The 12,342-nt window shown below is 39.0% G+C and overlaps 1 non-coding gene across 1 annotated transcript; it reads right to left on the bottom strand.

Moving 5' to 3' along the window:
* Positions 1-5,791: 5,791 nt before the first annotated feature.
* LOC112724353 (small nucleolar RNA R71) lies at positions 5,792-5,899 on the bottom strand. Its single transcript, XR_003163519.1, has one exon. It is a non-coding gene; the product is annotated as a small nucleolar RNA R71 (small nucleolar RNA).
* Between the last annotated feature and the right edge of the window lie 6,443 nt (positions 5,900-12,342).

Genomic DNA, 12,342 nt, shown 5'->3' with positions numbered 1-12,342 from the left:
TTGACTATGCAATAAGTAATTGATTATTCTACCATGTTTCATTAATGTAGGGGACAACATCTCTGAACTGAACAAGAAGAATGCATCCCATGTTGCAATTAAGAGACAATTCCAAAAGAAAATAACCACACAACTCTGGGACTTCATCTATGGTTGTCCAATGGAGACCGAGGAACACCAGATGGCTTTTAGACGACACTTTATCCTAATGGTGTTAAAAATGTTCCTTTGCCCAAAAAGCCAACAAACTATCTCCCCATGGCACATCCCACCGATACTGGATGTCTCAAACCCCAGAAGATTTGGTTGGCCATATAAAATATTAAAGTGGTTGTAAGAGGTGATAAAAAAAATTCCAAACCGAGAACCATGAAACATGCAGTGGATGGATGTTTGTCTTGCTGGTATGGCAAATAGTTTACATAATTTTTTCCTGAACATACGACTTATGTTACAAGTCTTAAGCTGTGAACTTCTTTTATCCAGGTATTGTTCTTTCAACGCCTGAAGTATGGTCCGTTAGATACATGTCAAGCACCAGAGCCATGGGTTGCTGCATGAACTGCTGACAAACTTGATAACAAGGACAACAATGTTATCTCCCAGGTACTATCCATAACGATTTCACGGTTAGATTGAACTTGAATACAAATGGTATTTGTATTCAACCTAGGTACTATCCAAACCTAGGTTGATCCAATGGGTGTTGCTATTGCAAGAATTTGACCTAGAAATCGAAGATAGGAGTGGTTCGCAAAACCTAGTGGCGGACTACTTGAGTCACCTTGAGCACACAAAGGGCGATCCCATTCCTATTAATGATACATTTCCCCTTGAGGGCTTGCTAGCAATATCCGAGGTGATCCCTTGGTATGTACCTATTGCCAATTACTTGGTTGCTCGAACCTTTTCTCCTAATTTTTCTCAACATCAAAAGGATAAGCTCAAAAGTGAATCCAAATATTATGTATGGGATGACCCATTGGTTTGGGAAATCGTGATTCACACTTTTCACATCTTCGCACAACTAACCAGCAAGTGCACTGGGTCGTCCAAGTAATAAACCTTACATGAGTAAGGGTCGATCCCACGGAGATTGTCGTCTTGAAGCATGCTATGGTCATCCTTGTAAATCTCAGTCAGGCGGATTCAAATGATTATGAGGTTTTGATAATTAAAAGATAAACAAAACATAAAATAAAATAAAGTTACTTATGTAATTCATTGGTAGGAATTTCAGATAAGCGTTTGGAGATGCTTTGTTGCTTCTGAACCTCAGCTTTCCTATTGCCTTCTTCCAACCATGCGTGCTCCCTTCCATGGCAAGCTGTAGGATCCTCTCAATGAAAATGGTCCTCTACGGTTTCTGCACGTCTAATCAACTATCAGATTTCTCGTCTCGGATGAAAAATACCAGGCACAGCTACCGCATGGCTAATCATCTATCAGTTCCCGCTAGCGTCGGAATAGGATCCATTGATCCTTTTGTATACTGTTACTATGCCCAACATTCACAGGTTTGAAGCTCGTCAGAGTCATCACTTCCCAGATCCTACTTGTAATACCACAGACAAGGTTTAGACTTTCCGGATCCCAAGAATGCTGCCAATTGGTTCTAGCCTATACCATGAAGATACTAAACTCACGGACTCGGTCCGTGTATTAGATACCCAAGAGAATATACTCCGGCTGTTGTCCAATGATTACGTTGAACATCATGTAGACTGCTTGTGGTTGTCAAGCACGTGGATCTTGGCTAAGCGAGTGATGAGCGGATAATTTGTACGCTTTTTGGCATTGTTTTTAGTATGTTTTTAGTAGGATCTAGTTACTTTTAGTGATGTTTTCATTAGTTTTTATGTTAAATTCACATTTCTGGACTTTACTATGAGTTTGTGTGTTTTTCTGTGATTTCAAGTATTTTCTGGCTGAAATTGAGGGACTTGAGCAAAAATCATATTCAGAGGTTGAAGAAGGACTGTTGATATTGTTGGATTCTGACCTCCCTGCACTCAAAGTGGATTTTCTGGAGCTACAGAACTCAAAATGGCGCGCTTCCAATTGCGTTGGAAAGTAGACATCCAGAGATTTCCAGCAATGTATAATAGTCCATACTTTGGCCGAGTTTAGATGACGTAAAAGGGCGTTGAACGCCAGTTCTATGCTGCTGTCTGGAGTTAAACGCCAGAAACAAGTCACAAACCAGAGTTGAACGCCAGAAATACGTTACAACCTGGCGTTCAACTCCAGAAAGAGCCTCTGCACGTGTAACATTCAAGCTCAGCCCAAGCACACACCAAGTGGGCCCTGGAAGTGGATTTATACATCAATTACTTACTTTTGTAAACCCTAGTAACTAGTTTAGTATAAATAGAACTTTTTACTATTGTATTAGACATCCTGGATTGTATTTCTGATCCTGTGATCACGTTTTAGGGGCTGGCCATTCAGCCATGCCTGGACCTTTCACTTATATATTTTCAACGGTAGAGTTTCTACACTCCATAGATTAAGGTGTGGAGCTCTGCTGTTCCTCAAAGATTAATGCAAAGTACTATTGTTTTCTATTCAATTCATCTTATTTCGCTTCTAAGATATTCACTCGCTCTTCAACCTGAATGTGATGAACGTGACAATCATCATCATTCCCTATGAACGCGTGCCTGACAACCACTTCCATTCTACCTTCGACTGAATGAGTATCTCTTAGATCTCTTAATCAGAATCTTCGTGGTGTAAGCTAGAATGATGGTGGCATTCAAGAGAATCCGGAAAGTCTAAACCTTGTCTGTGGTATTCCGAGTAGGATTCAATGATTGAATGACTGTGACGAGTTTCAAACTCGCGAGTGCTGGGCGTAGTGACAGACGCAAAAGGAGGGTGAATCCTAGTCCAGCATGATCGGGAACCTCAGATGATTAGCCGTGCCGTGACAGGGCATCTTGGACCATTTTTACAAGAGGAGGGGATGTAGCCACTGACAACGGTGATGCCCTTGCATAAAGCCATCCATAGAAAGGAGTAAGACTGATTGGATGAAGACAGCAGGAAAGCAGAGGTTCAGAGGAACAAATGCATCTCTATACGCTTATCTGAAATTCTCACCAAGGAATTACATAAGTATTTCTATCCTTCTTTACTTATTTTCGAAAACCCCATTACTATTTTATATCCGCCTGACTGAGATTTACAAGGTAACCATAGCTTGCTTCATACCAACAATCTCCGTGGGATTCGACCCTTACTCACGTAAGGTATTACTTGGACGACCCAGTGCACTTACTGGTTAGTTATGCGAAGTTGTGAAGATATATTTAGACCATGGTTCTGTGCATCCATTTTTGGTGCCATCGCCAGGGAATCAATTTCGAACAATAATTCACAACCTGAGTAACAATTTCGCATACCAAGTTTTTGGCGCCGTTGCCGGGGATTGTTCGAGTTTGGACAACTGACGGTTCATCTTGTTGCTCAGATTAGGTAACTTTCTTTCTGTTTTATTTTCAAAAAGTTTTCAAAAAAAAAAAATTTTCAAAAATTTCTCCTTTGTTTTCGAAAAAATTTTAAAAAAAAAGTTTTCAAAAATATATTTTTCTTCAGAATTTTTAAGAATGAATTCTAGTGTTTCATGAAGCATGTGAAGCCTGGCTGGCTGTAAAGCTATATCTAAATTCATTTGGACTGAGGCTTCCAATTTGTTATCAAGAGCAAGCTAGTTGTTGCTAATCCACCTGCTGCTGTTCCTGATTTACATACTAAAGCTTGGCTGGCTATTAAGCCATGTCTAACCCTTTGATTGGAGCTTTAGACTAAAGAGCATAAGATTCCTGGAATTCATATTAAAAATTTTAGAATCCTTATTTTTATTTTTCATAATAATTTTCGAAAAAAATATAAAAAAAAACCAAAAAAATTTTAGAAAATCATAAAAATCAAAAACATTTTTGTGTTCTTGTTTGAGTCTTGAGTCATGTTATAAGTTTGGTGTCAATTGCATAATCATCTTGCATTTTTTCGAAAAAATTCATGCATTCATAGTGTTCTTCATGATCTTCAAGTTGTTCTTGGTAAGTCTTCTTGTTTGATCTTTGCATTTGCATGTTTTGTGTCTTTTCTTGTTTTTCATATGCATTCCTGAATTCTTTATGTCTAAGCATTAAAGAATTCTAAGTTTGGTATCTTGCATGTTTTCTTTGCATTAAAAATTTTTCAAAAATATGTTCTTGATGTTCATCATGATCTTCATAGTGTTCTTGGTGTTCATCTTGACATTCATAGCATTCTTGCATGCATTCATTGTTTTGATCCATAACTTTCATGCATTGCATCATTTTTCTTGTTTTTCTCTCTCATCATAAAAATTCAAAAATAAAAAAAAATATCTTTCCCTTTTTCTCTCTTAAAATTTTGAAAATTAGATTTGACTTTTTCAAAAATTTTTTATGAGTCAAATCAAATTTTCAATTTAAAAAATCCTATCTTTTTCAAAATCTTTTTCAAAAATCAAATCTTTTTTATTTTTCTTAGTTATTTTCGAAAATTACAAAAATATTTTTCAAAAATCTTTTCTTAATCTTATCTCATAATTTTCGAAAATAACATCATCAATTAATGTTTTGATTCAAAAATTTCAAGTTTGTTACTTGCTTGTTAAGAAAGATTCAAACTTTGAGTTCTAGAATCATATCTTGTGATTTCTTGTGAATCAAGTCATTAATTGTGATTTTAAAAATCAAATCTTTTTCAAAAACTAATTTCAATCATATCTTTTCAAAAATATCTTCTCATCTTACCTTTTTCAAAAATTTGATTTCAAAATTAATTTTCAAAATTTGTTTCAACTAACTAACTAACTTTTTGTTTGTTTCTTACCTTTTTCAAAACTACCTAACTAACTCTCTCTCTCTAATTTTCGAAAATATCTTTCCTCTTTTTCAAAATTTCTTTTTAATTAGACTAATTATTTTATTTTTTATTTGAATTTTCGAAAAACTACTAACCTTTTTCAAAAACTATTTTCGAAAATCACTAACCCTTTTTCAAAAATAATTTTCGAAAATTCTTCTCCCTCATCTTATTCTATTTATTTATTCATCTACTAACATCTCTTTCTCACATCACTCACCAAATTCGTACCCCCTCTTCTATCTGTGTTCGAATTTTTTTTCTTCTTCTCTTCTTCTACTAACAATAAGGAACCTCTTTACTGTGACATAGAGGATTCCTCTTCTTTTCTTGTTCTCTCCTCTTTCTTATGAGCAGGGACAAAGAAAAAGGCATTCTTGTTGAAGCTGATCCAGAACCTGAAAGGACTCTGAAGAGAATACTAAGAGAAGCTAAATTACAACAATCCAGAGACAACCTTATTGAAAATTTCGAACAAGTAAAGGAGATGGCAGCCGAACCCAACAACAATAATGCAAGGAGAATGCTTGGTGACTTTACTGCACCAAATTCCAATTTACATGGAAGAAGAATCTCCATTCCTGCCATTGGAGCAAATAATTTTAAGCTGAAACCTCAGCTAGTTTCTCTGATGCAGCAGAACTGCAAGTTTCATGGACTTCCATCTGAAGATCCTTTTCAGTTCTTAACTGAATTATTGCAGATCTGTGATACTGTTAAGACTAATGGAGTAGATCCTGAAGTCTACAGGCTCATGCTTTTCCCTTTTGCTGTAAGAGACAGAGCTAGAGTGTGGTTGGATTCTCAACCCAGAGATAGCCTGAACTCTTGGGATAAGCTGGTCACGACTTTCTTAGCCAAATTCTTTCCTCCTCAAAAGCTGAGCAAGCTTAGAGTGGATGTTCAAACCTTCAAACAAAAAGATGGTGAATCCCTCTATGAAGCTTGGGAAAGATACAAACAGTTGACCAAAAAGTGTCCTTCTGACATGCTTTCAGAATGGACCATCCTAGACATATTCTATGATGGTTTATCCGAGCTATCAAAGATGTCATTGGATACTTCTGCAGGTGGATCCATTCACCTAAAGAAAACGCCTGCAGAAGCTCAAGAACTCATTGACATGGTTGCTAATAACCAGTTCATGTACACTTCTGAGAGGAATCCTGTGAGTAATGGGACGCCTATGAAGAAGGGAGTTCTTGAAATTGATACTCTGAATGCCATACTGGCTCAGAATAAAATATTGACTCAGCAAGTCAATATGATTTCTCAGAGTTTGAGTGGAATGCAAGCTGCATCCAACAGTACTCAAGAGGCATCTTTTGAAGAAGAAGCTTATGATCCTGAGAACCCTGCAATAGCAGAGGTGAATTACTTAGGTGAACCTTATGGAAACACCTATAATCCATCATGGAGAAATCATCCAAATCTCTCATGGAAGGATCAACAAAAGCCTCAACAAGGCTTTAATAATGGTGGAAGATACAGGTTTAGCAACAGCAAGCCTTTTCCATCATCCACTCAGCAACAGACAGAGAACTCTGAACAAAATACCTCTAATTTAGAAAACTTAGTCTCTGATCTATCCAAGGCCACTGTAAGTTTCATGAATGAAACAAGGTCTTCCATTAGAAATTTGGAAGCACAAGTGGGCCAGCTGAGTAAAAGGATCACTGAAATCCCTCCTAGTACTCTCCCAAGAAATACAGAAGAGAATCCAAAAGGAGAGTGCAAGGCCATTGAATTGATCATAATGATCGAACCTGTAAGGGAAGGAGAGGACGTGAATCCCAAGGAGGAAGACCTCCTGGGATGTCCAGTGATCAATAAGGAGCTTCCCTCTGAGGAACCAAAGGACTCTGAGGCTCATCTAGAGACCATAGAGATTCCATTGAACCTCCTTATGCCATTCATGAGCTCTGATGAGTATTCTTCTTCTAAAGAGAATGAGGATGTTACTGAAGAGCAAGCTACCAAGTTCCTTGGTGCATTCATGAAGCTAAATGCCAAATTATTTGGCATTGATACTTGGGAAGATGAACCTCCCTTGTTCACTAATGAACTAAGTGATCTGGATCAACTGACATTGCCTCAGAAGAGACATGATCCTGGAAAGTTCATAATACCTTGTACTATAGGCACCATGATCTTTAAGGCTCTGTGTGACCTTGGTTCAGGGATAAACCTCATGCCCCTCTCTGTAATAGAGAAACTGGGAATCTATGGAGTGCAAGCTGCTAAAATCTCATTAGAGATGGCAGACAATTCAAGAAAACAGGCTTATGGACAAGTAGAGGACATGTTAGTAAAGGTTGAAGGCCTTTACATCCCTGCTGATTTCATAGTCCTGGATACTGGAAAGGAAGAGGATGAATCCATCATCCTAGGAAGAACTTTCCTAGCTACAGCAAGAGCTGTGATTGATGTGGACAGAGGAGAATTGATCCTTCAATTAAATAAGGACAACCTTGTGTTTACAACTCAAGGATCTCTCTCTGCATCCATGGAGAAGAAGCATAAAAAGCTTCTCTCAAAGCAGAGTCAAACAAAGCCCCCACAGTCAAACTCTAAGTTTGGTGTTGGGAGGCCACAACCAAACTCTAAGTTTGGAGTCAAACCCCCATATCCAAACTCTAAGTTTGGTGTTGGGGGGTCTCAACAAAGCTCTGCACATCTGTGAGGCTCCATGAGAGCCCACTGTCAAGCTATTGACATTAAAGAAGCGCTTATTGGGAGGCAACCCAATTTTTATTTATCTAACTATATTTTTCTTAGTTATATGTCTTTATAGGTTCATGATCATGTGGAGTCACAAAATAAATATAAAAATTGAAAACGGAATAAAAAACAGCAGAAGAAAAATCACACCCTGGAGGAAGACCTTACTGGCGTTTAAACGCCAGTAAGAAGCATGTTTTGGGCGTTCAATGCCAGAATAGAGCATGGTTCTGGCGCTGAACGCCAGAAATGCACCCTGGAGGAGAACTGGCGCTGAACGCCCAGAACAAGCATGGTTCTGGCGTTCAACGCCAGAAATAGGCTACAAATGGGCGTTCAACGCCCAGAACAAGCACCAACCTGGCGCTGAACGCCCAGAGTTGTGTGCAAAGGCATTTTACATGCCTAATTTGGTGCAAGGTTGTAAATCCTTAAGCACCTCAGGATCTGTGGACCCTACAGAATCACCACAGGATCTGTAGACCCCACAGGATCCCCACCTACCTCCACTTACTTCTTCTCACCCATCTTTCACACAATCCCATAAACACTCTTCCCCAAAACCCTTCACCAATCACCTCAATCTCTCTTCCCCATCACCTCTTCACCACTCACATCCATCCACTCTTCCCCATAAACCTACCCCATAAACTCCACCTACCTTCAAAATTCAAAATCAATTTCCCACCCAAACCCACCCTATATGGCCGAAATTTAACCCCCCTCCCTCCCCTATATAAAGCCTTCCATTCTTCCTCATTTTCACACAACACAACCCTCTCTTCTCTTCTTGGCCGAAATACAACCCCTTCTCCCTCTCCTCCATTTCTTCTTCTTCTTCATCTATTCTTTCTTCTATTGCTCGAGGGCGAGCAAAATTCTAAGTTTGGTGTGGTAAAAGCATAAGCTTTTTGTTTTTCCATTACCATTGATGGCACCTAAGACCGGAGAATCCTCTAGAAAAGGAAAAGGGAAGACAAAAGCTTCCACCTTCGAGTCATGAGAGATGGAAAGGTTCATCTCCAAAGCCCATCAAGACCACTTCTATGATGTTGTGGCCAAGAAGAAGGTGATCCCCGAGGTCCCTTTCAAACTCAAAAGAAATGAGTATCCAGAGATCCGACATGAAATTCAAAGAAGAGGTTGGGAAGTTCTAACAAACCCCATCCAACAAGTCGGCATCCTAATGGTTCAAGAGTTCTATGCTAATGCATGGTTCACTAGAAACCATGATCAAAGTAAGAACCCGAACCCAAAGAATTATCTCACCATGATTCGGGGGAAATACTTAGATTTTAGTCCGGAAAATGTGAGGTTGGTGTTCAACTTGCCAAACATGGAAGAGAACGCACACCCCTACACAAGGAGAGTCAACTTTGATCAAAGGTTGGACCAAGTCCTCATGGACATATGTGAAGAAGGAGCTCAATGGAAGATTGACTCAAAAGGCAAACTGGTTCAACTAAGAAGACTGGACCTTAAGCCTGCAGCTAGAGGATGGTTGGAGTTCATTCAATGCTAAATTATTCCCACTAGCAACCGGTCTGAAGTTACTATAGACCGGGCCATCATCATCCATAGCATCATGATTGGAGAAGAGGTGGAAGTTCATGAGATTATACCTCAAGAACTCTACAAGGTGGCTGACAAGTCCTCCACTATGGCAAGGTTAGCCTTTCCTCACCTCATTTGGCACCTATGCAATTCGGCTGGGATTGACATAGAGGGAGATATCCTCATTAAAGAGGACAAGCCCATCACTAAGAAAAAGATGGAGCAAGCAAGAGATCCCATTCATGGAGCTCAAGAGGCGTATGAAGCTCATCACCATGAGATCCCGGAGATGCCTCAAATGCACTTTCCTCCACAAAACTATTGGGAGCAAATCAACACCTCCCTAGGAGAATTAAGCTCCAACATGGGACAACTAAGGGTGGAACATCAAGAGCACTCCATCATCCTTCATGAAATAAGAGAAGATCAAAAAGCAATGAGGGAGGAGCAACAAAGACAAGGAAGAGACATAGAAGAGCTCAAGGACATCATTAGTTCCTCAAGAAGGAACGCCACCATCACTAAGGTGGACTCATTCCTTGTTCTTACATTCTCTGTTTTTCGTTTTCTATGTTAAGTGCTTATCTATGTTTGTGTCTTCATTACATGATCATTAGAAGTTAGTAACTTTGTCTTAAAGTTATGAATGTCCTATGAATCCATCACCTCTCCTAAATGAAAACTGTTTTAATTCAAAAGAACAAGAAGTACATGAGTTTCGAATTTATCCTTGAACTTAGTTTAATTATATTGATGTGGTGACAATGCTTCTTGTTTTCTGAATGTACGCTTGAACAGTGCATATGTCTTTTGAAGTTGTTGTTTAAGAATGTTAAATATGTTGGCTCTTGAAAGAATGATGACTAGGAAACATGTTATTTGATAATCTAAAAAATCATAAAAATGATTCTTGAAGCAAGAAAAAGTAGCAAAGAACAAAGCTTGCAGAAAAAAAAAATAGACGAAAAAAAAATTATATAGAAAGAAAAAGAAAAAGCAAGCAGAAAAAGCCAAAAGCTCTTAAAACCAAGAGGCAAGAGCAAAAAGCCAATAACCCTTAAAACGAAAAGGCAAGGGCAAATAAAAAAGATTCCAAGGCTTTGAGCATCAGTGGATAGGAGGGCCTAAAGGGATAAAATCCTGGTCTAAGCGGCTAAACCAAGCTGTCCCTAACCATGTGCTTGTGGCGTGAAGGTGTCAAGTGAAAACTTGAGACTGAGCGGTTAAAGTCAAGGTCCAAAGCAAAAAAAAAAAAAAGAGTGTGCTTAAGAACCCTGGACACCTCTAATTGGGGACTTTAGCAAAGCTGAGTCACAATCTGAAAAGGTTCACCCAATTATGTGTCTGTGGCATTTATGTATCCGGTGGTAATACTAGAAAACAAAGTGCTTAGGGCCACGGCTAAGACTCATAAAATAGCTGTGTTCAAGAATCATCATACTGAACTAGGAGAATCAATAACACTATCTGAACTCTGAGCTCCTAAAGAAGCCAATCATTCTGAACTTCAATGGATAGAGTGAGATGCCAACACTATTCAAGAGGCAAAAAGCTATAAGTCCCGCTCATATGATTGAAGCTATGTTTCATTGATAGTTTGGAATTTATAGTATATTCTCTTCTTTTTATCCTATTTGATTTTCAGTTGCTTGGGGACAAGCAACAATTTAAGTTTGGTGTTGTGATGAGCGGATAATTTGTACGCTTTTTGGCATTATTTTTAGTATGTTTTTAGTAGGATCTATTTACTTTTAGGGATGTTTTCGTTAGTTTTTATGTTAAATTCACATTTCTGGATTTTACTATGAGTTTTTGTGTTTTTCTGTGATTTCAGGTATTTTCTGGCTGAAATTGAGGGACTTGAGCAAAAATCAGATTCAGAGGTTGAAGAAGGACTGCTGATGCTGTTGGATTCTAACCTCCCTGCACTCAAAGTGGATTTTCTGGAGCTACAGAACTCAAAATGGCGCACTTCCAATTGCGTTGGAAAGTAGACATCCAGAGCTTTCCATAAATATATAATAGTCCATACTTTGGCCGATTTTAGACGACCTAAAAGGGCGTTGAACGCCAGTTCTACGCTGCTGTCTGGAGTTAAACGCCAGAAACAAGTCACAAACCAGAGTTGAACGCCAGAAATACGTTACAACCTGGCGTTCAACTCCAGAAAGAGCCTCTGCACGTGTAACATTCAAGCTCAGCCCAAGCACACACCAAGTGGGCTCCGGAAGTGGATTTATACATCAATTACTTACTTCTGTAAACCCTAGTAACTAGTTTAGTATAAATAGAACTTTTTACTATTGTATTAGACATCCTGGATTGTATTTCTGATCCTGTGATCACATTTTGGGGGCTGGCCATTCGGCCATGCCTGGACCTTTCACTTATGTATTTTCAACGGTAGAGTTTCTACACTCCATAGATTAAGGTGTGGAGCTCTGCTGTTCCTCAAAGATTAATGCAAAGTACTACTGTTTTCTATTCAATTCATCTTATTTCACTTCTAAGATATTCACTCGCTCTTCAACCTGAATGTGATGAACGTGACAATCATCATCATTCCCTATGAACGCGTGCCTGACAACCACTTCCGTTCTACCTCGACTGAATGAGTATCTCTTAGATCTCTTAATCAGAATCTTCGTGGTGTAAGCTAGAATGATGGCGGCATTCAAGAGAATCCGGAAAGTCTAAACCTTGTCTGTGGTATTCCGATTAAGATTCAATGATTGAATGACTGTGACGAGCTTCAAACTCGCGAGTGCTGGGCGTAGTGACAGACGCAAAAGGAGGGTGAATCCTATTCCAGCATGATCGGAAACCTCAGATAATTAGCCGTGCCGTGACAGGGCATCTTGGACCATTTTCACGAGAGGAGGGGATGTAGCCACTAACAACGGTGATGCCCTTGCATAAAGCTAGCCATAGAAAGGAGTAAGACTGATTGGATGAAGACAACAGGAAAGCAGAGGTTCAGAGGAACAAATGCATCTCTATACGCTTATCTGAAATTCTCACCAAGGAATTACATAAGTATTTCTATCCTTCTTTTATTACTTATTTTCGAAAACCCCATTACTATTTTATATCCGCCTGACTGAGATTTACAAGGTAACCATAGCTTGCTTCATACCAACAATCTCCGTGGGATTCGACCCT

This window comes from Arachis hypogaea, chromosome 11, assembly GCF_003086295.3.
Source record: "Arachis hypogaea cultivar Tifrunner chromosome 11, arahy.Tifrunner.gnm2.J5K5, whole genome shotgun sequence".
NCBI classification, from domain to species: Eukaryota; Viridiplantae; Streptophyta; class Magnoliopsida; order Fabales; family Fabaceae; genus Arachis; species Arachis hypogaea.
This window is presented reverse-complemented; position numbering and strand designations above follow the sequence as displayed.